General features: G+C 41.8%; 1 long non-coding RNA gene across 24 annotated transcripts in view; it reads right to left on the bottom strand.

Moving 5' to 3' along the window:
- Positions 1–27,623, bottom strand: part of LOC118144843 (uncharacterized) — a 236,035-nt gene that overhangs the window by 201,816 nt on the left and 6,596 nt on the right. For 11 of the 24 annotated variants that reach the window (XR_013520983.1, XR_013520990.1, XR_013520987.1 and 8 more), the window contains 4 exons: positions 27,027–27,207; positions 17,769–17,882; positions 16,510–16,540; positions 1,163–1,226 (listed from right to left, as the gene is read on the bottom strand). This is a non-coding gene — a long non-coding RNA (uncharacterized LOC118144843). Of the gene's footprint in view, positions 1–1,162; positions 1,227–9,800; positions 13,718–16,509; positions 16,541–17,768; positions 17,883–25,991; positions 26,128–27,026; positions 27,208–27,426; positions 27,537–27,623 lie in introns of those variants that run through there. The other 13 variants (XR_013520978.1, XR_013520977.1, XR_013520979.1 and 10 more) reach the window with 6 other exon arrangements.

The following is a 27,623-nucleotide window of genomic DNA, read 5'->3' as shown; positions in this document are numbered from 1 at the left end:
AACCCCCAGAGAGCCAACAGATATTCACTGGGAAGCCTGGTGGGCCAACTGAGACAAAAACTGGGAGAGGCTGTACCCAATCACAGACTAGGGTAAGGATTAAAGAGGCTGGAGCAGCCAGAGCCCCTAAGAATGCTCTAAACTGACAGCCAGGGTTTCCTTCCAGGACAAAATAACTCAGTTCCACACTGAAAATAAACTACTTGTAGCAGAGTAAAAATAAAGCAGGACAGGGACAAAAGAGTCAAAGACGAGCTCAGATAGATGCAAGGAAGGGAACACAGCCAGTAAATCTCAGAAAGCAAGCTGCCATATGTTTTAAAACCACCTGAAAACAAAGAAGTTAGAAAAGTAAATTAGACAAGCTATCTGAACCAAGTCTCCTTCTCAAACTAAATTCACATAAAATGAGCAAAAGACAAGTATCAAGATCAAATCCCATCCAGTTACTATTTTAAAAAGAATGAACAGAATGACTTTTTTCTAGAAAATATAAGCATACCAGAAAAAAGTACTCTAAATATCTGAGCTATTACATACAATTTCAAAACAATATTAGTAACATTAAGAAATGATAAGATATAAGATTAAGAAAATGATACAAGATATAAAAGAATAACATGAAAAAAATTTTTAAGGCCAAATGTGGTGGCTTAGACCTGTAATCCCAGCACTTTAGAAGGTCAAAGCAGAAAGATCACTTGAGCCCAGGAGTTTGAGCTATAGTAAGATATGACTGTGCCACCAAACTCCAGCCTAGGAAGAGAGCAAGACCCTGTATCTAAAAAGAGAAAGAATTGACAGATATAAGAGAATTTTTAAAATAAGAAAAAGGTTTCATATTTATATAGTATATATTTATAGACAAATAATATATTTTACATATAAAATGCATTTATATGTAAAAATATGTCATTATATTTATATAATTAGTATATATTTATATTATATAAAATGTGTAATATGAAATATATTTTATATGTAAAATGCCCATCAATGATAGACTGAATAAAGAAAATGTGGTACATATGTGCCATAGAATACTATGCAGCCATAAAAAGGAATGAGTTCATGTGCTTTGCAGGAACATGGATGGGGTTGGAAGCCATTATTTTCAGCAAATTAACACAGGAACAGAAAACCAAATACCACATATACTCACTTAAAAGTGGGAGCTGAATGAGGAGAACACATGACACAGGGAGGGGAACAATACAACTCGGGACCTGTCGGGAACAGGAGGAGGAAGAGCATCAGGATAAATAGTTAATGCACATTAGGCTTAATACCTAGGTGACAGGTTGATATGTGCAGCAAACCACCATGGCACACATTTACCTATATAACAACCCATACATCCTGCACATGTATCCCAGAATTTAAAATAAAATACAATAAAATTTAAAATAAATAAATAAAAGAAAAAGGCTTCATCTATCTAAATATATTTTAATATATTCAAGTACCACAAAAGTAAACAGACACAATAAATAATTCCTCAAGAAAAAAAGACAGTGAAACAAAAAAAATAATTATTAAATTTAAAAAAACAGACAAAAAGAATTTGAGAGGAAAAAAATATTGGGGATATTAAAGAAGAGCCAACAAATTGATAATAGAAGTGCCTAAAGATAAAAGCTAAAGCGAACAGACTACCGTAGTAAAATGACGGGACTCTAATTTTAAAAAAGGAAAATGATATGCTGGCCTCTAGGCAAAAAGAGCAAACAACTTATAAGGAAAAGAAAATCTAGTTATCATCAAACATTTCAACATTTTATTCCACAAGAATTTAGAGTACATTTACAACTTTCTTATAAATCTAAAACTATCCTAAAATAAAAATGTGTTTAAATTTTTCTTTAATTTGTTTTGAATTTGAATTTAGAACATCACATGAAATCAAGCTGTTTTAACTTTACATAAATGTGTATGCATGTGTGTGCATTTTTCTACCTCTGCCTACTGTAAAGACATAAATAATGACCCAATGGCCAATGTAGCCCCAAGATTGTGGCCTTGAAGTATCACCTCCAATTTTAAAAAAATGAGGACTTCTTGGAGAAATGGTCTGTTTTTGTTCTTCAGCAAGAAATACATACAATAAGCCTTATAAGGTCTTGTCGTGCCAGATACCTTGTCATGCCAGACAGCAAGAAAGCTATCAAAGACTATGAGTTTCATGTCAAAGTACTCAGGAACCAACTTTGGCCAAATATGGGCATTTTGAGCTTCAATAAGGATAAACATTATAATGTACTGAAATCAATCAAATATGGTTCATAATTAGATTAAGAAAAAATAGTCATCTTCAGAGAGCCTATTGGCTTTCTTATATGAACTATACTAAGTATCTTAATAGTAGATGGAGTAGACGGTCTTTTTATATAAAATTATTCCAGTAAATAAGTGAAAATGATATAAAAGAATATCACCATCTTGGCCGACACGGTGGCTCAAGCCTGTAATCCCAGCACTTTGGGAGGCCGAGGCGGGTGGATCACGAGGTCAACAGATCGAGATCATCCTGGTCAACATGGTGAAACCCCATCTCTACTAAAAATACAAAAAATTAGCTGGGCATGGTGGCACGTGCCTGTAATCCCAGCTACTCAGGAGGCCGAGGCAGGAGAATTGCCTGAACCCAGGAGGCGGAGGTTGCGGTGAGCCAAGTTCCCGCCATTGCACTCCAGCCTGGGTAACAAGAGCGAAACTCCGTCTCAAAAAAAAGAATATCACCATCTTACAACTCTCCAATAAATTACTGGATCTAGACATTGAACATCAATGACTGGTAATATAAGAAAAAAAAGTGAAAAACAGACATTTTGAACCCTCTAATGAAAAAACACATACCAATAACAATCCAGTTAAAGGGATCAAATATAGGTTTGATCAAACCTCTGGATACATACAGCTGCCAGTTTGTAGGAAATATACAAGATGGAGAAACACTGAATTTCACCACAAGAATACAATCAACAAAACCATGACTACGAAAATCTCCATGTCAAATGGAGCGGGTTTTACAAAAGATAAACTGTCAGAAGAATAAAGAGATGGAGGGGAATCTGCAGTTTAAAAGAGATCTAAAAGATATATCAGATTTCTTTAAGGAGCAAAATTAAACTTTAGTGTCTAGGATGTACAACTGGAGTGATAAAACTGTAAAGACATGCAAGGACGTGGTTACCATAAAAGTCAAGATGCTGGTTACTTTCGGAAGGATGGAGGAAATCATCACTGGGACAGGCCCCTTGAAAGGGCTTTCAGAGAAGCTGGCAGAATTCTGTTTTTGTACTTAGGTGGAGGTAGGTTAGAATGATGTTTGCCTTATAACAATCCTCTAGGACAGGCGCTGTGGCTCACGCCTATAATCCTAGCACTTTGGGAGGCCGAGGTGGGTGGATCACGAGGTCAAGAGATCGAGACCATCCTGGTCAACATAGTGAAACCCCGTCTCTACTAAAAATACAAAAAATTAGCTGGGCATGGTGGTGTGCACCTGTAGTCCCAGCTACTCGGCTGAGGCAGGAGAATTACCTGAACCCAGGAGGCGGAGGTTGCGGTCAGCCGAGATCGAGCCATTGCACTCCAGCCTGGGTAACGAGAGCGAAACTTCGTCTCAAAAAATAACCCTCTAAGCTATAATTTCTTTTGTGTTACATTTTCTATATTTGTGTTTTGTTTATAATAAAACAATTGAAATTCAGCAAAGAAATGTTTTGCCATTAAAAATTATTTCAATCTTCAATTAATAAGGATGCTTGAAGAAAATATTAAAGGGCAGAAAAATACCCACTATAATCAAAGAAATAATTGAAGAAATTTTTTCTTAATCTGAAGACACACTCAACAAAGCTATGGAAAGGATGTGTAGGCTGCTATACAGAAGTAATACTTACAGAAAGCAGTTTCTAGAAGGACTTTTGACTAAGAAGGCTGAGAGCTTAAGCCACTGCCAAGGAGTTGCTCAAGGCAACTTCGGCTTAAGCCAGGAGAGGCACTGTTTCCTGATAAAGAGGAGGTGATTGCCTAGTGTAGTCCAAGTCACCCTGTGAGTCAGGGGAACACAAGTTCCTGTTTTAGCCCTGCACTGCCACCCTGTGACCTTGGGTGAGTCACCTGACCTCAGTCTGTCTTCAGCAGAATGGGAAGTAGGATGATATGCTCTAGAGTCTCTTCCAGCTCTATCTTTATATACTTTTATGATTCTAAAGCGGGGTCTCTCACAGTGTGATCTACCAGCTACCTGTGTTAGAATCATGGCCTGACAAACAAGCCAGATTCCTTGGCCTCACCCACACCCACTAAGTCAGATTCTCTAGGTATGGTGTCCTAAATCTGATTTTTTTCAAGGACCCCATTTGTTTCTTGCAACCCTAGTTTAAGGGCCAATGTTCTAAGGTATTGTTTAGGTAGAAGGAGGGGGATGATGGGGTTCAGGACATACTACCCCAAGATATGGCATCTTGGCCATTGAGAAAACAGCAGTGGCAGGAAGGTCTCTCTGGCCTTCTCCTACCCTTCTCCCCTGATGTAGGCCATAAAAAAATTCTCTGATCTTCTAAAAGTAGGTTATAAAAACCTCGTTCCAGAGACATCTTCCCTTTACCCAGAGGAAAGAAATAACACACAGAGACAGAGAGAAGCATCTGAACAAACAGGCCTTGCTAAATTCCCCCATTTATTACCGGTAAGTCAAACCCTTCTGTCCTTCAATCATACTTCTGCACAACTGTTCACAAAAATATAGTTTCCTCTGTTTCTTTGGGTCTTTATTTCTGAAGTCTCCAGTGTCACATGAAACTCATATTAAATAAATGTGTATGCTTTTCTTTTGTTATTCTGCCTTTTGTTATAAGGGTCTCAGCTATGAACCTACTGATGGATGAGGAAGGAAATCTCTTCCTACCTACAGAGAAAAGATCTCACATCTCTTCAACTCCCCTTTATGTCAAGCACCATAGGCATTGACTATATAGTTTTGATTATTAGATTATATTATATCTCATTTAATCTTTAGAGCTACCTAGAGAAGAAGATGGTGTCCCTGTCCTTAACTGATGAGGAGAGGGCAGCTCAGAGGGTTACGGTCACAAAGCCAGTAGAAGTGATGAAGAGCTGCTTCTCAAAAAGCTAGGAAGGGATGGAGGGAACTAAATTCACTGAGAAAATGTCTCAGGATTGGAAAGATCCTAGTTGGATGATCCTGTTCTGCTCTCAGCACAGATACATTCTGAAAAAAAAAAAGAAAGAAAGAAAAGTAAGACCTTTCCTTTGTTGAGTTGGAAACCATTTGAAGCTTCTGGTGCAGGGAAATAAATAGTCCAGAAAAATATTAAAGCTAAGTAGCCCCAAGATGGAGAATAAGACATTGAGGAATAGCTGTGACTCCTGAAGGTGAAGGAGGAATTTATGACACAGCAACATATTGACACATGGATTTCTTTAAAAGTTGCTATAAAATATTACATTTAAGTATAGGGAGCACTTAATAGATCTCAAATGTCTTAATAAAGAAGAATGTTTATAAATAAGAACCGAAGATGTCATGAATGGAAGCAGATCTCAAAGCAGACCATGCCTTATAGTACAGATCATGTGTTTGAAGCCCCGTGGTCTGGGTCCAGCATATCTAATACATGGAAAGAGAAGAAGTTAATTCTTCTTAAAGGTAGAATCTGCAAATTAAATGAATGAAATTCTCGGCCAATGACACAACTATGTGGAGAGGAGCAGAAATTCCTTCCTAATACCTGTTAGAATTTTCTAAAGTAAATCAAAGGACTGGAAGGGGCTGCAGTATAGGTAGTGCTTGGCTCACTCAACAGGGAGAATAGAGCTCAGACAGCCTCTGGCTGCCAAAGTCAGGGTGTGAGAAGTGGTTTAGTCAGACAGCACAGCCACTAAGATCACAGAAGGATTTGCAGCCTAACAGCCACAGCCACTGAGCTAGACACTACTGGGGAGGCATGTCTGCCCTCAGGGAGTTTATCAAGCCAGTGGGAGGCTAGTCACACACAAAGAAAAGGTGACTAACAAGAAGAGATGGTGGAATGAGAACTACAGAGCAAGATGTACAGGCAGTGCTATAGAATTATAGAGGAATGAGACACCTGAAAGGCCTAGGCTTCCAGGGAAGGGAGTTTCTAAGGAGAAGAAAGACTTCTAAGCCAGACTCCAAATGGGAGGAAGGCAAGCAGAGGCACAGAGTGAGCACACCACATGGCACAGTGGGAGCATGGGGAGTCAGCCAGTTTAGTTGGAGGAGAGTGTTCCTACAAGGGATGTAAGGTTGCAAAGAGCCAGATTGGGCATGGAATATGGGGCTTGAATGACAAGATCAAAGAGCTTACAAGTTTTTTTACAGGCAATAGGAAGCTACTGAAAGATTAGGAATAACATAACTATTGTAAATCCCAGATCCATGTGTCCAGGCTTTATATGGAGTTGCAATAAACACACACACACACACACACACACACACACACACACACAAACCAAACAGTCAAAATTAACCAAAAAGAAGAAAAATTCCAGTCTTTTACTTTCATCTCTCTAATGCATAGCTCCCAGCAATTCTTCTTCAATCCATGTTGCTCCCCCTCCTCCTCCAAACACACTACTCCATAATCTTTTATTTGCTATATTGCCTAATCACCTCCTTCACTTCTTTTTCTCTTCACTCTCTGCACTCCATTATAAAAATCGACTTGAATTTTCAGGCTTCCCCTTCCACTCTGTGTCACAAAAGCCCTGGAACCCTTCAGACAAATGAAAGCACTCCTAATTGGGATTGGGGGAGTGTAGGAAGGGATGGGGTATAGGAAGCAAGAGTTGAGGTATAAAGACAACATTCTCCTAATCAAAATGAGGGAAGGGAATATTCTAGTGTAAATATATTTTATCCCATCACTGTAAGATGGGGTATGAGGAAAAAGTGGGGTCTTAAGAAAATGTCTACAATTATTGATCTGACCAGAGATGCTGAGTATTCCCCAAAATCTTGACTGTTATGATCCACACACAGAGAATCCTAGACATGTACATGCAAAAACCATGGTCAGGTAGATATGGGCATGGCACAGTGTTTTGATGACTGAGAGCCAATGGCAGGATAGACAGGTTCAGTGAGAGGAGGGCAAGTATGGGAGAATGGTGACCTGATAGATTTGTGTCACCTTCTTTGTTGTCATCAAGGCTGGCACCAAAGAAGGTGAATGATTGGCAACACTAACAAGGAAAGCTAAATTTCTGTGATTTTTCTCAAGGTTAGTGAGTCACCAGTTAGCCATTTTCAAACACTTCAAGCTGCATGTCTAGGTCTTCTGAGAGGAATAGAAATGAAAGAGTTTGTTTGTATTCTCATTAAAGTTTATTTTATCTTAGGCATAATTTCAGACTTATAGAAAAGCTGCAAGAATAACTAGTTATTTTGTAGAATATCTCAGATTTGGCTTTCTCTGGTGTTTCTTCGTCATTAGATTCCGATTATGCCCTCTTAGCATCACATAGTGATGCCATTGGGTTCTTCTCAATGTCTCGTATCAGGAGGCAGTATATTTTTAATATATTGAAATTATGTTAAAAACAATTTAATATATTGAAAATATATTAAATAGAGTGTTTGTTCAGAGAATGATTCTGCAGAAATTATGTTTACATATAAAAAGCAGAACAAACAGCTCCTAAAGGAAGCATAGTGAACAATGGAGTTATTTTCCAAGATGACACCAGAACATGGGGCTGTTTTCTTTTTTTTTTTTCCTGTCTATAAAATGTGTTTGTGTGTTTAGTCCTGAGGGCATGTAACCCAGTTAGCTTTTAAAACTTTAAAAATTATGTATTATAAGGAATATAATTCTGTATTAGTCTCTCTTAATAATATACCCATAAAATGGAATGCCATGTAGCCATTAAAATGATAATGTCTAATCATATGAATAGATATGAAACAATGTGCAGAATAAGTTTTAAAAAGCCTTGAGATCTTGAGAAAGAGAAATATCTGGAAAGATACATACCTAGCAGTGGTTATTTCTGGGATGTGATATGGGCAAATTTCACTGTCATTTGTCTTTATTTCTTAATAATTAGAATTTTGATAAGTATGATTGCTTATGGTCAACATGAACAATCAAAATGCTTCCATTTTGAAAAAAGAAATCTGTTATGAGTCGTGGCAGCTGAGCAGCATCTCCTCAGAGGCAACCCTTCTCATACACCCCTTCTTCTCTCTCCTTCCAGATACGCTCACTGTCTAAATCTTGACAAGAAAGGGAACTCCCTCCATTTTCCTGCCTTGCACTTCATGGTTTCTTTGCACTACTCTCAACACTGTCTGCTGCCCTCCTCTCAAGGGAAGCAGCTTCCTTCCCCCTTCCCGGGTGCCTCTGCTCTGGTGTCTCTATCTCCCTCTTACCCCTGATGTTGTACCCTGCAGGAAGGCTCAAGAACCCTTCCCCATTCCCGCCCATCCAGCCAAACTTCCTGGAGACGTGTCTACCTTGTTGCCTCCATCACCTCACTAAGCCTTGAGGTTGACTTCCATTCCCTACCCCAGAACACTATGCTCTTAAATCCAGGTCAAACCCTTTCATTTTCTAGAAGACTCCTCTGCAGGACTGCTGTCTTCAATAGCCTTCTTGAAACATCTGTCCTGGTCTCCAGGATACGCTGCAGCCTCAGCCTCTTTCTCCTCTCTGACTGCTCATCTCCAGTGGGTTATTCCACCAGAGCCTATCCTGGGCCTTCTGCTTTCCTCTTCTACATCCTCTCCCTGGATGATCTCACCTACATCAGAGACTTCTCTGCAAACCTCCAAGGATCTACTTTCAGCTGTTAGTATCCAGACTTTTCTCTCATACAAGATAGACAATACTGGCATTTCCATTTCTTCAGCCACTGAACTGCTAAGTCCAAGTGATTCTACCACTGAAACAACTCTTCTTTTTCCAGTTTTATTGAGGTAAAATTGATAAATTAAAACTTTATATATTTACAGTCTATTGCCTCTTCCCCCAGCCCACTGCCATTGCCCTGGTTCAGGCCATCACTTGCTTAGGTTGTGACAGAGCCAGCTTCTGGGTCCAATTACTTGCCTTTAAAAACCACTTTAAAGCTGTCACTGAAATTCCCTTCCTGAAACATAGGTCTGATCATGTCATTCTTCTGCTCAAAACCAACATGCAGATTTCCCATAGGGTGCTTGTGCCATGGAGATGCTAACAGTAAATAGGGCAGTATTTTTTAAAAGTCAATACCGACAGAAGTTTAACTTCTCCTTTTTTTTTAAATGGAGTCTCACTCTGTTGCCCAGGCTGAAATGCAGTGACGCCATCTCGGCTCACCACAACCTCCACCTCCCAGGTTCTACCTCAACCTCCCAAGTAGTTGGGATTACAGGCATATGCCACCAGGCCCAGCTAATTTTTGTATTTTTAGTAGAGACAGGTCTCGCTATGTTGGCCAAGTTGGTCTCAAACTCCTGAACTCAAATGATCCATCCCACTCAGCCTCCCAAAGTGCTGGGATTATAGGCATGAGCCACCACATCCAGCCCAAAAGTTTAACTTTTTAATAAACACTGGGATAGACAAAGCCCAACAGGTTTCTTTATTGCAGAACTTATCAGAGTCCTTCATATGCTAATGGCCCTTTGAATTTCCAAGAAATAGTTCATTAGTGTATTATTTCTCAAATTTATTTGACTTCAGAATTCTTTCCATTTATGCAGAATATTTGCTCTTTAGGAAAGATCCTAAAGGAGACAGGGCCACAAAATGGAGGGAGCCTGGGTTCCTGACTCACATTTTGGTACTGAGCCTCCCAGAGAGCAGCTCTAAGAGAAACACCTGTGACGGACTAGTGCACAAACATTTATTGTGTTCAGCCCCTTAAACATCAGGGTTGTTTGTTATAGCAGTTAGCCTATGCTGTCCAATACAGAATGCATGCAGGTATTTAAGTTATTTGCCAAATAATAGATTATCTTTTTTGGCCTGCAGAGTTTTGTCACAAACAACAATAGGTCACAAGGATTTGTAGCCTTACTAAGTCACTGTAATAAACCTTTGCAAACAGCATCTCCTTTAATCCTCTTGACCACCTAGTAGGATAAGTACAATCATTGTCCCATCTGACAGATGAAGAAACTAAAGTTCACAGAGTTTGAGAATTTGAGATGGGAAGCCCAGGATATGCATGTAGGTCACTTGACTTTGGGTTCTTGATCTTAATCACATCAAGGTCTTACCTCCTAGGCCCAGGTTATGAGGTCAGAAAAGCTGGGTTCCAGGCGATTTAGTTAGTTACCTAAATTAACCAAACATCTACACAACTTACTTCCAGTCTTTTTATTTAGACCAGTAGCTCCCAATCAGGGTTGATTTTGCTGCCCCAGGAGATATTTGGCAATATATGGAGATATTTTTGGTTGTCATAACTGGGGAGGTGCTACTGGTGTCTAGTTGATAGAGGCCAAAGATGCCACCAAAACATCATACAATGCGAAGGGCAGCCCCCAACAACAAAGAACCACCCGCCTCAAAATGTCATAGTGCCAAGGTGGAGAAATTTTTTATGTTTTATAGACAGAGCACAAATGTCCAAATAAACCCACACTCCTGTTTGGATTAAGAAGCTTACTTTAAAACCCTGCTTTAGGCTTTAATTCTGAAAAGGACAAGAAAGGCCATGGCCAACAAGTAGCTTTTGGTGCTCAGAGATGTGAGCCTTGGCCATTTTTGGAGGGAATCCAGCCCAAAGAAGACTTTACCACATATAAACAATTTGGTTTGGGAGGACCTCAGGAACAATATATGGTGACAGAATAGAAATTCCTCTTGAAAGAATGCCAAACCTTTTTGGTTTCCTAGTAACATAATTTTCCTGAGATTTCTCTCATATTTGAATTTCAGCATCCCTACACCTATTTTAAATCAAGGCAACAAAAGACGGTTTTTTTTTAAAAAGATGACATAATAGAATCAGCTTCTTGGAGAGAGAAAGAAACCTAAAGGCCATTCAGTCCCTCTCCTTGCCTACCCCTTCTGGCATGTGGCACCCCTGTTTCAACATCATATGATGCAGGGAAAGGATGTCACCATCACAAGGATCCTGTTTCATTTCCAAAATGGTCTGTTTGAAACTTTTTTCTTTCAGGGCCAGAAACCTGCTTCTCCGAACTCTCTGTTTGCTGCCCCTCATTGAGTGCACTCAGGGAGGGTTGGGGAAGAAGGGATGAGGAGATGGGTTTGGGGTTGGGAAAGCATTCTTCCATGAAAGCTTACTGGGTCCCAGACACTGTGCACTTCATTTCTAACCCTCCAGCATCTCCAATAGCAACCTCAGTTAATGATGGTCCATAGCCTCCCTGCCCCTGAGTGTTGTCTCTTTTCCAGATGAAACATTATGAGATTTCACATGGAAACATCCCTTTGGCACCCCGCTCATTCCTTCACTCATTTATTCAACATATAACTACTGGGCACCTATGATGTGCCAGTCTTGTGTCAGAGACTTGGGATACAACATTGGGCTGGGAAAAATGGCTTGTCTGGAAAGCAGGGGTGGCAATAGAGTCAGCAAGGGAAGCCCTCAACTTAGGGGCTATTATTATCTGCAGCAAAAAATTTCCATGCCAGCACCCTATGGGGTAGAGTAGGGCATCAGGAACATATCCCCGAGGGAGTGATGTCTACCTGGATGGGTGGGCAGAGATCCAAATGGTTTCACCAGGTGCTGGGGCATGTAGAGTGTTACAGGCAGAGGGAACAATTTGTGCAAACACCACAGGGGCACCCAGGGCACTGGAAACAAGTTGGCATGGCTGATCATGGACCGATGCTGAAGAGATGGGCCCAGACTGGTAGGCCCTGCAGATCGTGTAATGGATTGGGTTTTTAGCTGGAGGGCCAGAAGGACCAATGAAGCTGAGAAACAATAGGATTGGATTCAGCTTACAGAACGCCATTCCTGGAAGCTGTGTGGAGAACGGATCAGAAGGAGCAGGAAGGCAGGGACTCTGCATGGGAGGCTGTGCAGTCACCCTGCCTCCCTCAGGGGACACAGTGGCATCAGGGACTGAGAGAAGGAACAGTGGTGGTAGAGGGGTTAGGGGTCTTTAACCACTTCCCATAATCTCCAATCATCAAAGCACCTTCAAAAGTTACCTCAATAAACAGAAAGTCAAATTCAAAGCAGTGCTTAGTTATGTTCCTGCAGCTAGGAAATGAGCCCCCAGCACTGCACCCCTCCCTCCAGCAGATATTCGTTAAGCACCCCCATGTTGAAAGTTGGTATCCAGCCTGAAGAAATAGAGGTATTTAGGGTAGACACAATTTGGATGTGAAACACACACACGCACACACACAGAGAGAGAGAGAGAGAGAGAGAGAGAGAGAGAGAGAGAGAGAGAGAGCAAGAGTGAGAGAGAGAGACAGATGGAAAGATGACTGGTCCCAGGATAGAACAGTGAGTGGATGTTGGAGAGGGAGTCTGTTTTCTGGTGGGGAGGAAGGATTCACTGGGGTCAGATGGAGTTAGGTAGCCAAAGGGCAGAGAGAGAAATTTGGAGCCCCGAGAGAATCTGGGTATGAGGAGAAGTCAAAGGACAAAAGGGTGAGCCTGGAAACTGAATGAACTCTCCTGAGATACTCCTAAAATCTTCAGGGATCTCCACAAAACTCACAAAACACTTCCCACAATGTGTGCCCATGGAAACTGGAGTGTGGTTGAGCTCTTATACATCAAGGGGATGTATAAGAAAATGGGGGCCAGGTGCAGTGGCTAACACCTGTAATCCCAGCACTTTGGGGGCCGAGGCAGGTGGAACACGAGGTCAGGAGTTCAAGACTAGCCTGGCCAACATGGTAAGACCTCAGTCTCTACTAAAGATACAAAAAATTAGCTGGTCATGGTGGTGCGCGCCTGTAATCCCAGCAACTCAGGAGACCGAGGTGGGAGAATCTCTTAAACATGGGAGAATCTCTTGAATCTGTGAGGCAGAGGTTGCAGTGAGCCGAGATCGTGCCATTGCACTCCAGCCTGGGCGACAGGGCGAGACTTCATCTCAAAAAAAGAGAAAAGAAAAGACTTTGTCTTTATTTACTTTTTGCTTTGTTTTTAAAGACACAGCTTAGCAAGAAGAGGCCTTATATTCTGCCTGACAGTACAGGGTTTGGGGTACTTGCCTTGCACCTGCTCTGCACTGCCTCCTCTCCCTGCAAATCCAGCTATTAACTCCTGAAGACTGGAAGGATCTCACTTTTTACTGTGTCCTCAGCAAGCCTAAGACCATAGCTGACAGGTAATAGTTGCTCAGTGAGAACCTGCAGATCTGAGGGGAACTGTGGGGGAAGACAGCAGTGTGGCTTTTCCATCAGGAAAACAGGGTCATGGGACAGCTGCCTTGAGAGGTCACTTGGTCCTCTGCTCTGGGTGCCCCATGATGGCTGGAGCCAGGCTGTAACTGGCTTTGTGTTCCCAGACCTTGCCACCCACCAGCCATTCAATGAAAGTTGGATGTAAGAGGCTAGGCATTAGGGCCAGGAAAAGCAATATTTATATATCAGGGGAAATACTACAAAATCAGGATTTTTTTCTTTTTGGAATCAGGGAACTCCAGGCCAGGGAAGCAGACCTGTTTTGGTTGCTGGAATAGTAGAGCTGTCACTGGTGGAGGATGGTGGGACAGTTTCCAGGATCTTCAGTCCTGGTGGGTGAACAACATAAGCAGGATGCATAGATCAGCTCCTTGATGCCTAGAGCCATAGAGCTGTTCCTGTTAACATTCTGAGTTCAGAACCTCTTCCTGTACACATTCAACAAGAACTCTGGGGAAGACAGGTTTGGGTTTCAACCAAAACTTCAGCACTTACCAGCTGTGTGACCTTGGGCAAATTACTTAGCAATTCTGGGCTTCCATTTTCACATCTGTAAAATTGGCCTAAAACTTAGTAGTAGTACCTCATTGAGAAGTGGAATCGATTAAATGAAATCTTGACATATGAAAGGCACAGTTCCCAGCACATAGCAAGCACTCAGTATATTTCCCCAGGGTGGGAGAGGCTTACCCAGGGTGAGCCCTGGCCACACTTGCCTAGTTGAAGGTGTTTGCTCTCACAGCTCCTTTGATAATTCTATGCAAACAGGCCCAAGCTCAGAAAAGGGATAGGAAGATAGTTGGGGGTATAAGGAGTGACACAGAAGCTAAGACAGAGTAGGGCTGGAGCTAAGGGGAACCACCTGCAAGATGTCTGCCCCCTTTGCTGGTATAGGGGAGGTGAGAAGTGGCCAACCAAAGGCTGTAGAGGTCATCCCAGGGAGGGCCCTGGAAAGCACCCTGTAGCAGGGTTGATATTTGCTGACACAAGAAGAGAAGGATGGGGTTATAGCCCCAAGGGAGTTGACAGGCAGTTTCCGGGGCCTCATTCAGGTAACCAGGGCTCAGGATTGAGCTCCTAAGTAAGTCCTCTACCAGGGCTTACTCCAGGCCTTCAAGGCACTTGGACTGGGGAATCAGGAGTAACTCCTCCTGTCACCCAACCTCTCTGACTTCCTCATTACCACCTTCTCCATGCCTCCACCCAACCATCCAGGCCTCCAGCTGTTCCTCAGACCCACCAAGCCAGCTCCCACTCAGGTACTCTGCCCCAGCCACTCCCTGTCCTGGCATGCTGGTCCCAATAGCTCATCCACTGCTTACAACTCTCTGCCCAATCGTCACCTCAGCCAAGAGAATCTCTCTGTCTGCCAATATAATATCATACACATCTTTCACCATCCCTTTCACTCTCTAGCCCCCCACTCCCCATTGTCTCCAAATAACTTGCCACCATATGACCCATACACATTACTGGTGAACTTGTTATTCTCTACCTTCTACACTATAATGTATGCTCCATGAAGGTAGGGACTTTGTTCACTCCAGTATGCCCAAAGTCTGGACAAAATACCTGGTCCCTGAGCATGGACCTGCCCAATAACTATTTGCTGACTTAATAATGAGTGAGTGAACTGTCAAACTCCATCTGCTGTCATGTGAAGGACACTAACATTCTGAGCTGGTACAGAACTGGCCAGGACCAAACCAGGACCTTATGAAGGTCACAGGTACTAGTTGCTAGTGGGTTTGGAACTGGGGAGAGAGGACTGAGTTTACAGAAGGCAGTAGCCTACCTTGACTCCCATCTACCTGCTTCAACTATCAATCCAGGGAAAATTGTATCAGGAAACTTTTGAACACTGAAAAATTTCTTTTGATTCAGTGGTGTGAACCATGAATGATAGAGCTTCAGGCACCATGGCCAGCAGAGAGAAGGTGTCCAGCTGTTTGGCTCACCCAAATCACCCCTTGTGTTACTTCATACCTACTTATATAGTAACCAAAAGATTATTTACACAGACAAGCCATTAGAGAAATTTGAGAATTTAAGTCATAGTTTCAGCAGTATTACTCAAATAAACAGCAGCTTGTGGTTAGGTCTTGGATAGAGTTTTTGCCCACAGGTCAGGGTTTCTCCTTTCTGGTGCTTAAAACCACCGCCTTGCCAAGAAGGCAGCAAACAGGGTATCATTACAGTGAACACTTCATGACACAAAAAGCAAGAATGTCCAAGCCCCACCCAGAAGCCCTTGGTCACGATGCTTCCCTGATCTGCTCATGACTCGATCCATTGAGAGGAATTATTTTGGTGCTAACAACACATTTCCCAGTTCCTGTCCATATGTAGGGAGAAATGGCATGCCTCTGTGTGTCAGTGCCCAGAAACAAGCAGACTCTCAGAGTCGGGAATAACAGAAGCTTCACCCACAGTCTAGCTGACATCTGAGAGGTCTCCAGGGAACCTCATTGAAGAAGCAGTGTTATTTTCCAGAGGAGGTCGGGGCATAGTGGTGATAATATGAAAAAGAAGAAAGAAAATGAAACATCCAGTTCTGAAAGCAGGAGCTCAGAAATCAGTGGTTGTATAAGAGGCTGTCCCTTGCAGGAATGTCACTATTCCTTCTTGTGACTCCACCTTCCCTGCCAGGGCACTGAATTTCTCCTGGGCCATAACTACTTACAAGGAAACCCCATCCCCAAGAAAGAATCACATCTGCATGGTGTTCACATGAACAGGATCTGATCTATGACTTCAGCAAAATAACATAACTGCATGTCCATGGAGCTGTTTTATCAGGATTAAATAAAATTGAATACATAAAGGACCTAGAAAATCTTTGCTTGGGAGTCAGTGTGTGCTCAAAAATATTATTTTTCCTGTCTAAGGATCTCATTACTTTGCTTAGTACATGATATTATGTTACTTGTAGTGATGATTATTTCTTTTAACATTTGGCTTAGACTACCCCTTTTAGCTTCTTGCATTTTTGTCTTAGAGAGTATCAAGTATGTTTAGTTTTTAGTTGTAATAAAGTTATGTGTTGGAACTAGTTCAGTCTAATAATAATCTTAAAGATTAGAGTTTGAGGGATATTTGTTCCCTTCATTAATCCACTTACCTCATGTTGTTCCAGAAGTATTTTGAGGGGCCTACAAAAATAAATACAGCAGAATATAAAGAGATAAGATTAATTTTTACAAGTTGGTTCTAAAATTGGTCCCAAGAATCAGAGAAGCCAATGCAAAGAGGGAAAACTGAGCAAATTATAAGATTCAGTGTTTGCAAGACACCAGTTTCTTCAAGAAAGCACAATTTTTCTTGCACTAAGCCCTAAGTGAACTCTATTCCATCTTAAACAATATCTCTACAGAATAGCTGCCTCTAATCCTACCTGCTGGTACAAAATGGGGCACCACACCCGAGAGCAGCTGAAGACAAGATTTAAGGAAAGTAGGTTTCTGCTGGACTTGTGTGATTCAGAGGTAGAATCTTCTTGCAAGAGGAATCAGTGAGATGTACACTTGTTCCAATTACTATAGGTGCATAACAAATTACCCCAAAACCTAGTGGCTTCAAATTATTATTTTAGTTTGTTTACAATTTTGAGCAAGAGGAAGGTTGACAGGACACAACAAGAATAGCTTGCTCTGCTCCATGATGTTTGGTGTTCACATAGGGGTGATGTGAAAGTCGGAACCTGGAAGCATCTTTACTTACACAGCTGATGGCTGGTGCTGGCTGTTGACTCAGACAGGGGCACTCACACATGGCTTTTCCATAGGGCCAGGGCTGCCTCACTGCATGGAGGCTGAGAGTATTCAGAATTCTTCTGCCTACTAAGTGCTAAGCGCTCCAAAGATGAATGTCCCAGATACCCAGACAAAAGCTAGATAGTCTTTTCTGGCCTAGCCTCAGAAATTATCCAAAGTCCCTTTCACTGAATTTGGTTGGTTACAAAGCAAGTCATAAGCCCACCCAGATTAAAGAAAGAGGACAAAGACCCCACTTCTTGGTAAAAGGCAATCCATCACATCATAAAAAAGCATATGGATGAGACATATGGTTCCCACCATCTTTGGAAAACACAATTTTCTACACGTCCTCTATGCAATTACCTATACATACTATATCTTGCAATAAACCCTTTGATAAGAATTGAGCAGATCCTTGGTCCTTAAAGGGTATCTTTTTGGTGTCAAACATTAGATGAATAGGTCTTGGCTTGGTCTAAATAGGCATATAGCACATTCAGTCACTGTGACCATAAACTAAATGGCTCAACAGAATCTAGGTCCTCAAATAAATTAATGTGCTCAGGCTTCTATCACAAAATACAATAGGCTAGGTAGCTTAAACAACAGAAATTAGCTTTCTCACCATTCTGGAGCCTGGAAGTTTAAGATCAGGATGCCAGTACAATTGGTTTCTGCTGAGACTTTACCCTTGGGTAGCAGATGGGCACCTTCTGGCTGTGTACTCAGCTGACCTTTCCTGTGAACAGAGAGAGAGAGAGAGTTCTTGTGTCTCTTCTTATAAAGGTATTTATCCCATTATAAGCCCCCCCCATGACTTCATCTAACCCTAATTACCTCCCAAAGGCCTGCTGTTCAAATACTATCACATAGGGGCTAGGCCTCTACATGTGCATTTGGAATGGACACAAACATTCAGGCATAACACCATAGTTACAGACATGTAAGCATTCAGTGAAAAAATGGCATCAATTCCTGAATATTTCTAAATATCTGGAGTCTTTAATCAAGTGGACAATTTACCCAAACACATAAATTTTTCACTTTCTTTCAACTTAGTCTTATAGCTAAAATTCAAGCCAGAGACCATGACACAGATATAAATAGATCCAGAGCATCATTATCTATAATTTGGAAAGGGTGTCACTGGCATACATCTGTAAGCAGTTCAGGAACACTTTCAAGCTGTGTTTACATGACATAAACATCTGGATGAAAACTAAAAAAAAAAATAATAATCAATTTGGATTGGAAACAAAGCAGAAGTACAAATCTCAGTGTACTGCACTGGCCCTTGGAATACTGAATGCAGAACCAACCCCCTTACCCCAGGAATGAGATAATGGTGCACAAGAAGGAACACTGAAATGGGGGCTTTTGTGGGAAGGCAGACTTAAAAAAAAAAAAACGAATTCCATTTTACAAACAGAAGATGAGAAGGGATAACATCGAAGACTGAAAAACATAAAGAATGTAAATCTTAAAGCACCAAACTGCTAGAACCGGGAGCTTTGAGGCTTAAAGGCAATGATTTTAATTCAGCTAAAAATCCAATAAATCCTGGTCATCAGAGAAAGTGGCATTCAGGAAACTCAAGATTCTAGATAGCCAACAAATCATTTATTTAAGCATCACAACCTATGTTCACTTTTCAAGTAGAACCTATTCTCAAATATCGAACTTATTCCCATGGCCTTTTAAATAAGAGAATACACATCACTCAGATAACTACACTCCAGCTCTCAGGCATATTTTCTGTGTAGAGGAACTATGCCACATATCCTCGCGTCCCAGTGATCCTTGTTAAAGGACCCCAGGACCCCAAAATAGTTGTTGTGTATTTTTTTCATAGCTCACCTGTTTTCTCTTTCCATCATTTCCTGGCTTTTTGTTCTTGCAGCATGCCTTACCATAAGTTTCCCCAGAAGCTGACCCTGAATTAAGGACTTGAGAGCCAGTTGTTTGGGAAGTGATCCCAGGAAACACGAGGAAGCCCATCCAGGTGCATACCTGAGAGGCTATTTATTTAACCCCTATGGACAGCTGGGCTTCAATCCTGCCGGAACTTCTATAAAACTGTGCAGAATTGTCCCACACAAGGGGCAGGAACCTGGATTTCATCTCCAAATCTTGTCCATCATTCTCTAAGAACCACTCTGCTTAACTCCCAGGCACTATTAAAAGCCTGCAGGTGTTTGCAGTAGGAAGCCGTCAGGTAAGTAAAGAGGTAAAGTGGGTGTGAACAGGGGCACCTGCTCTACCCTGCCTTCCCATTCCCATACCTGATAGAATTTTAGAGTAAAGAAGAAAACTAGACTATGAGTGAGAGCCTGCAGGACTCTCCTGAGTAAAAGACACCTTTTCTGATAGCTTAGGGGTCTTCACTTTCTGATTTCTCCCTGGCTCTTGGTTACATATTTTAAAGGTGCTATAATGCAACTGGTAGTTAAAAATTTTTTTTTGGTCATTCAAAAAGTTCAATCTAAGTAAATTTTGAAGCAAAGTAAGAGTCCACTAAATGGCAGGTTGTGTTAGCTAAACTCCCTAGAGATAAAAACTGACTTGCTAGTATTACCTCAAGTAATGGGAAATGACCAGACCTCAAAAAGAGTCAACGTGAAGGTTAAGGCTACTGTCCCAAGCAGGACACCTGACTGCAAATGGGAAAACAGTGGCAGAACCCAAGCACACTGGTTTTCACTCTCTGTGAGGCAGAGCCAAAGGGGAAACTGCAGGTCAGTGGATAGGCAGGGACCCAAAGCACAAAGGATGCCACATTACAAACAAGACCCATCCTTTATCTTTTTATCTTTGGAGGGAAAAGGCCTTTTATCTTTGGTCAGGACTGGCTCAGAAACTGGCAGGGAAGGGAGTGTAGGGGCAGGAAGTCATGTGCAAAGTGGCGAGCTGAGGGCGCACAGAGCTGGCATCTGAAGAGAGCTAGCACAGGCAGCTCATCTTTTATTTAATGACCCACATCAAAATTCATGAACAGCTAGAACAAAAATCCAGGTGTCTTCACTCCAACACAGCAGAAATTACTCAACATTGATTCATCCAGAGGCAAAGCTAAGAGGATGTGGGTTCCAGGAACACAAGGGCACACTGGCCAGAATGTCACATGAGGATAATTCAGAGAGAAGGGCCCAAGGCCAGGTCAGAGAGCCAAAACCTCCAGTCATAACAGCAAAGCATCCACTGACAGGAAGAGAGCCTTAAGCTGAGGGAAGGAGGGGCCAGGAGTGCACACACTAGGGAAGAGTCTGCAGCAGACAGAGAGCCAGAGGAAAGACATGCAGGAGCAGGGCAGAGAGCAGAAACTGACATGGCGCAGATGCAGGACATGGCTGGACTATGACAAACCTCTTGCTGTGTGGACTCAGGACTCTCCTGGGAGTGGGGAGCATAGCAGGATAGTAAAGAGGTCAGCTCTATGATGGCTGAGAAAGCTCAAACTCTGGCTTGGGTGTAGCTGGATTTGGGCAAAGCTGGATAAGGGGAGACAGCCAAGAGAGTGCTATTGCAGCAATCAAGACACTGGAAAGAGCTGGGAGGCAGGAGCCATGGAGATGGAAGGGAAAGGATAAAATCAAGAGACTTGTGGTAGAAATAGCATCAGATGTTGATAGGACTTTGGGTGGCAGCATGGAAGCAAGGAAGACAGAAATAAGGGCACTTATTTGGAGACTATGAGACTGGGGAACTGGGAGGCTGTTGGCACCTTTAGTGCAATGGAGACGTAATTGTTGGAAAGATGTGATTGAGCTGAGAATGGTTGCACTGACCTCACACTCCACTCTATCAGAAGAGAATATGTTGGGATGTGATTCCTGGTGTCAGAAGCTCTCCTCATTCCTCTTAACTCTTGCAGCAATATCACCAATAGTAAGAAAGAAGGCGCATGTCCCACGTGCTTGTTTCCTGGGACAGAACCCAAATATTTGATCCTTGGACTTAACAAATTTCATCAAGAGAATTTAAAGTGTGAGTTACAGGAATGTGGAGGATGAACCAAGTTCCTGGGTTTTCAACAACTATGTGACTGAGACAAAATACACATTAGAAGAAAGTAACATGGAATTTGGAAGGATAGAAGACAACAGTTAAGCTAACTGGAAATATGGTGTCAATGTGTCTGTTTTAGAGGAGGACCAGTCCACTTGAACGAGGTCACTGTGACTCAAACATTATACTATAATGATGTTATCCTGAAAGAGCTTCAATAAATCTAACCACTCATGAATGTCTAGATAACATAAATTTGGCAAGATCTAAAAACCAGCTAAGATTGACGGTGACAGCCAAAGGAGAAAGTTGTTGAAACATTGGAAACTCTCATGGGATGATGTCTGTTAATGGTTTGAAATAAAATAAATTTGATATCCTTGGCCATTAAAGGAATTCCCATCTCTGCAATAGTGGTTGAGGTGTTAAGATGCCCACAGCCACAGTCAAGAGGCCAGGGCAGTAATGAAGAGAGGCCCAGGTGTCCTACTAAGGAATGACATTAACTTATGCCTTTCCTCAGAGAATGAGTGAAGGCTTATGGCAACTAGGCCTGGAAAATTACTCTCTTAGAAGTGTTGATAGCTTTGACCAGGCAGATTGCTTTGAACACAGAATGGAGGGATCAGTTTAAGGACAATGCCAAGGGAAAACTTGGTGGAAAAGAACATGTTGGCTAGATAGAAAAGAGGAATGGAAAGAAAACCCAGAAAACAATAAAAGGGAAGGGAAAGGGAGGGAGATAGAGGACAGAGGGGGAAGAGGAGGGGAGGAGAGGGGAGAGAGTCTTTGATGAGATGAAGAATTGAGGAGGCATTGGTCAAGTCCTGCTTTTGTTAATTCCATTCCAGATGGAGATGGGCTATGAGAACACTGGATAGTACAGGATAAAAGGGGAGGAAAAATCACTTCTAGGGAGAGACACTTGGGAAGTGAGGGTAGAAGCCAAATGAAAACTGAATGTAGTAAAGCAAGCAGCAGGAAGTCACTGCCATCCTGAGCTGGAGTAGAAAGGTCATAAAGGAGCATGGTAATATGATGGGAAATCCCAAAATAGGGACAGAGATATGGGTTCTAGTCTCAGTTTTTCCTCACTCTGGGCAAACCACTCCATCTTTCTAGATTGATTTCTTCATATCTAAAGTGATAGGGTTAGACTAGGTGAGCTTAAACATTCCTTCCCCCTTATACAGCCCTCGACTGGACATAGATGTTATGAAATCCGAGACTTACATAAATGGAACCATCCAGATTGGAACATGTATTTAGCTTTTCTAAGTAGAAAATGCTTTAAAGGGAGGAATAAAAGTTTCCACTCAATACTTGGCGAGCAATATTTGCTCTGTAAAATAATTAGTGAGTAAGCATTACTGAACTGGATTGTCACATAATCATGAGAGAATTAAAAGAAAAAACAAATTTAGAAGACTCAATTTTCCCTTCCATAGATCAGAAGGATGATTAACATAAACCATTGGAGAATAATTTTAAAGATGTGCAGGAAGAGACTGTGCATCAGATGAAAAGCATGCTTGTCTGGGGATTGGGAGCCTTGAGTGCTAGTCCCAGCTCTGCCACTCCCAGGACTTGAACACATCATTTCCTTTCCATGCCTCCATTTCCAAAGGAATCCTAAAAGTCGTGGACTCCAGCCTCCTACAAGACCCCTGCCCATGATCATTCAGTTGTATAATAATTAAAAAGCATTTTTTTATTTCTGTACCAATGAGGTCTAACAAGGAAAGTATTTTACATATTTTCAAAGGACACCATGTAATGCAGGGAACTGGCTACACAGGTTTGAGAAGCCAAACAGAGGATAGTGAGGTAACTTAGACATTAGCAGTAGCAGAAAGTCACTGCCACCCTGGGCTAGGGGACAAAAGAGAGGAGGTGCTGTTACTGAACCCTAGGGGCTGGGGTCACCTCATGAAAGCTGGAACCACAGTGGGTCCATTAGGTGGAAGCCAGAGCCATTGAGGAGATATAGCCATTGTCAAAGGTGCCAAGATTGAGGGACAGAGGATAGGGGAGACTATTCCTGCCCCGATCTGCCCATTTTCTGCCTTTGCCTCCCATTGGCTGTATCCAGCTAGAAACCATCTAGTATATAGCCCTGGCAAATGCAGCCTGCAGGGGTCAGCCCCTTTTCCACACAGAGGATGGAGAGGGCAAGGAAAGGGAGTCCAGAACTGGTACAAGATCCAAATTCTCCCTTTTCATAAGTTTTAACCCTTAATCCCACATCAGTCTAGAATCTAAGTCTTTGCACATGTAAGGACATCCATCCAGTCATGCCTTGGTTGTTTCTTTGTTTTTTTTCCTGAAAACCATACAGACTCTAGTTGCTGCTGAAGCCTGATGGGTCTTGATTCCATCTTCTCCCCAGTGGGAATAATACTGACCTTTTCTATGTCACAGATCTGTGTAAGGATCCAGGAAAATGGAAAGACACTAGGAAGAGCTCAACAGTCACTTAGGGTACCCACATACAAGCTGGGCAGATGCTTGTAAGAACAGCTCTCATACAGCAGTGGAGTCACATCCCGCAGCCAAAATGAATGCCACAAGTGAGATCAGACACCATATGTGATCAGGGAGGCTCCCAGTGGGGCTGAACCTAAGATCCTGGTGCTGCTGTTTAAAGAGCTTATAAATAACCCCATAGGGTTGGGCTAGGGTACAACAGAGGTTGGGCCCATGAAGTTTTCTTCTCTCTCCCTCTTGCTTTTCTCCCTTTCTCTTTCTCAATTTCTCTCTCCCTCTGGATCAGTGCTTTTGAGTCACTGTAACTGCATTAACCACCCAGGAAGCTACCCTGCCGGCAGCTGAGGAAGCAGAAGCTAAGAATCCAGGAAAACAGCTGAGTGCCCAAGTTGCCAGCCTCATCCACCCTCTGCCTCCTACAAGGTGTCTGGACTTGGATGGGGCTGTGCAGAGGACACATTGCCCACAAAGAAAGTGCGGAAGAAAACTTTGCACTCTTCTCCTAAACCTATAGAAATCCCTTCTGGGCTCAACTGATGCTGGACAAATCCAAGAATGAATTCAAAGAACCCACCCTCTGCCTAGTGGAGATTAGTCCCATGAAAATTCTTGAAAACCTTAAAGTGTTGGGATATATACAGCAATTATTCTGTTAGCTGCAATTTTCTGTCGTTTCTCTCTCCCAAGATAAACCAAGGAGGCTGCTGAAAGTTCACAGACATTGATAAATGACATGTGCAAAGATTTAGACACAAGGATATTGACTGATGCTATTATAGCAGAAAATCCGAAACAACCTAAATGTTCAACAATAGAGGATTGTTTAAATACATATGATGTACTCATCCAGTAGAATATTGTACAGCTATTAAAAATCATGTTATTGAAGGATAAAATGATTTTCACAATATATCATTAAAAGGAAAGAGCAATTTACAAAAGCAGAATACTGTACACATGCACAGAAGGAAACTTTTCAAAACCAATTGCACTCATAGTTCAATCTTAAAATTATGATTTTCTTTTTTGTTTATATGTATTTTCCAATTTTTCTACAGTGATGTGCACTGCTTTTGAAATAAGAGAAGGGAATAATAAAAGCTTATTTTTATAGGCAAGAAAGAAATAGGAAAAGCTCCCTTTTTCAAGGCTGTCTTCTAGCACCTTGTTCTGTTAGACGATAACAAACTAGCTGGGACCCTGCTCTCCAGCTTACCTACTGTCCCATGGAGCCTCCCTCAGCTCTGGGCAGAAGCTTCCTTGGGACCAGTGTCTACCTTGAGACAAATTATCAAAAATAGGGCCAACCTCTCACTTCGAAGAACCAAAGGCCACTTCAGCCTAGAGAAAACAGCTGTTCTAGAGCTGGTGGCTTTTCAAAGCAGAGCAGCAGCCCTAGCATGTGAAAAGTATCTCCCTTCCTCCTCCCACTGCTGAAGGTTTGCAGACAGCTCCCTTTCCATCCCACAAGAGGAGACAGGCAGATGAGTCATAGCACTGGCTCAGATTAAAGGAGTATTATTGTGTTAGCAGAAATGGATCTATTTTATTATCTGTTTCTTGACACCTTACAAATAGATATGCTTTACCCATCAGTCAGACAATTTCCTTAAAAAGCCAGTGATTTTGTTCACTGGAGTTAAGAAATGACCAATGAGTGGTAGAAACTTGTATGTCTGAAGAGCTGCCAGGCTGAAAAGATGTAGTGGAAACATTGAGAAAGGTGGTTTATAACCTCAGACTCTAGATTCAAGTCTGCAAAGTGATGCCATTCTTCTAAAAATATACAGAGGAACTACAGAAACCCTTTCCCCTTTTCTCTTTCTTAAGAGTTTTTTTTTTCCCTCAAGAAATATTTCCTAACTGCTTGTAAAGGAGATTCACCACCTCAGATTTCACTGTTTTAATGGGGGTGATGGTCATAAGATACTATTTTAAGGACTTCCTTCTCTTTCATAGATTTTTCCATACTGGGAGGAGAGATAAGGTATGTTCCACTAATGTTCCTCATTAAACTCACACTCATGCCAGTAGTCATTTCCCTTTGTCTTGCCTGTCCCATGACAACAGATTGCACATCATAGGAAATTGGAATGAAGACCTTATTTAGTTTGGCTCTCTCTTCTCTATTGTCTAAATTGCACATTAAATTTTTCATTCTATGTCTGCCTCCTTTCACAGAAATATACTATGAATGAATATAGGAACAGGTAAATGAATAGGCATTATGGCTAAGAACTTAAAGACTTTTCAGGATACCTTGACCAGTTCTTTCTCCTCCCCACACCCCAAGCATTTATCTCTGGGTCAAAATGTACTGGATACTTCATGAAGACCTGATAACTGATGAACATACATGTGTTGTAACTGTGTGTTCTCAGCACATTGTTTACTGTTGATCAAATTCTAGTAGCTTCTCTGTTTCCTTTTTGCTGTTATCCATACATGTCTCTGTGGTCTTTCTGTCTCCCTCACACTGCAACCCAGGCTACCTGTGCATTAAAGCACAAACAAAATCAAAAAAGATTCCATGAAGTACAAGGCAAGAAAGTCTAAGGAAACAGGGAAAGTTTCACATTTCCTGTTATTGAATCTAGGCACAGCCTGTAGAGGAAGCTGAATGCCTTTTGAATCCCATATGCTCTGTTCTGTGAAGCTATCATTGTTGTTTTACCTTATGACTGCAAAGCTACTATGGCAAACTTTTTAAATGATCCCAGCTATTTGTTTTTTGAGAATCATATTGTATTTAAACTTTGCCATTACTTTATTCTTTTCATTAAAAAATGCAATTTTAAAATATTTTGTTTTTCTAAATGGGATCCATTCGATCTAAGAATTAGTGTTCTTTCCAGTTATCAAACGTTAACTGTGTGCCATGCATTGGGTAATAGCTTTCACACTCATTATTTCATTTATTTACAACCCCATGAAGGAGACACCAACACATGAGGAAACCGAGGAAGATTAAGCCATTTGCCCAAGAAAACACATCCAGTGTGGAGCTCTTTTGACCATGTCATCAATATCCATCCAAATTTTATCACTAGATCCATGAGTTTGCCATCCTTTGTTTTCTGAAAATACAAAGTAAAGTAGTATTTGCACACTGTTAAGCCCACACTTCACTAAAGAAGGCAGCCCTCAGGTAGACCAGGATCCAAAACTTATGGCACTGTACCATAGCAGTCAGGAGCAGATCTGGACATCAGAAGGTCCTGGTTTCAAGTCCCAGCTCACCCACTTACTGGACCTGAGACTACAGGGATGACATCTACTCTCTGAGACTGTTTTCCCATCTGTCAAATGGGAATGAAATTAAGTTGAATCCTATGAATTTGCCAAATTTCAACCATTTTCTACTTCCAAAAATTATTTTCAAATGGTTTACCTAAATTCTTCACTGGGTCATTGTACAGATTAGATGAGGACACATACGAAATGTTCAGTAAATGGCGCTTTTTAGTAGACTTTTTCTTCTTGATTTTCTTTTGCTCTGGCCAATAATTTGCATTCTCTGGGCAGACTTTACATGCAGAGAACCCAGCTTGAGGCTTTCTGAGTATTGGAACCTATAATGGGGAGACGAGACAATAAGAGCATACAGATAACCAAGAATTAACAAAAAAGGCCTTACTGTTCTGTGCATTCCTCTGGGCTCTTAATCAGAAAATCGCTTTTTTTTTTTTTTTTTTGAAAGGAAGCTGTTATGGAAGTTTAGCTTCACTACCGCTTACCCCACCTCCCTGCCAACTCCGGGAGACAACTCAAACAGCCAGAGTTAGCATTACCTGCCTGTGTGTTTACTTCGTCGTCAGGTGCCAGGCCCTGCGCTCAGTCCCGCACAAGCCTTGCCATACTACTTCCCACAACAGTCCTACAAGAAGGAAACTGTCACCCCCCCACCCTCCCGCCTTCCCTCATTTTCCTAGTGAGGAAACAGACAAACACAGGTCTCTGAGCTGAGGAGTTGGACTCGAACCCTGGC

This window comes from Callithrix jacchus, chromosome 8 (assembly GCF_049354715.1).
Source record: "Callithrix jacchus isolate 240 chromosome 8, calJac240_pri, whole genome shotgun sequence".
Classification (NCBI taxonomy): Eukaryota; Metazoa; Chordata; class Mammalia; order Primates; family Cebidae; genus Callithrix; species Callithrix jacchus.
This window is presented reverse-complemented; position numbering and strand designations above follow the sequence as displayed.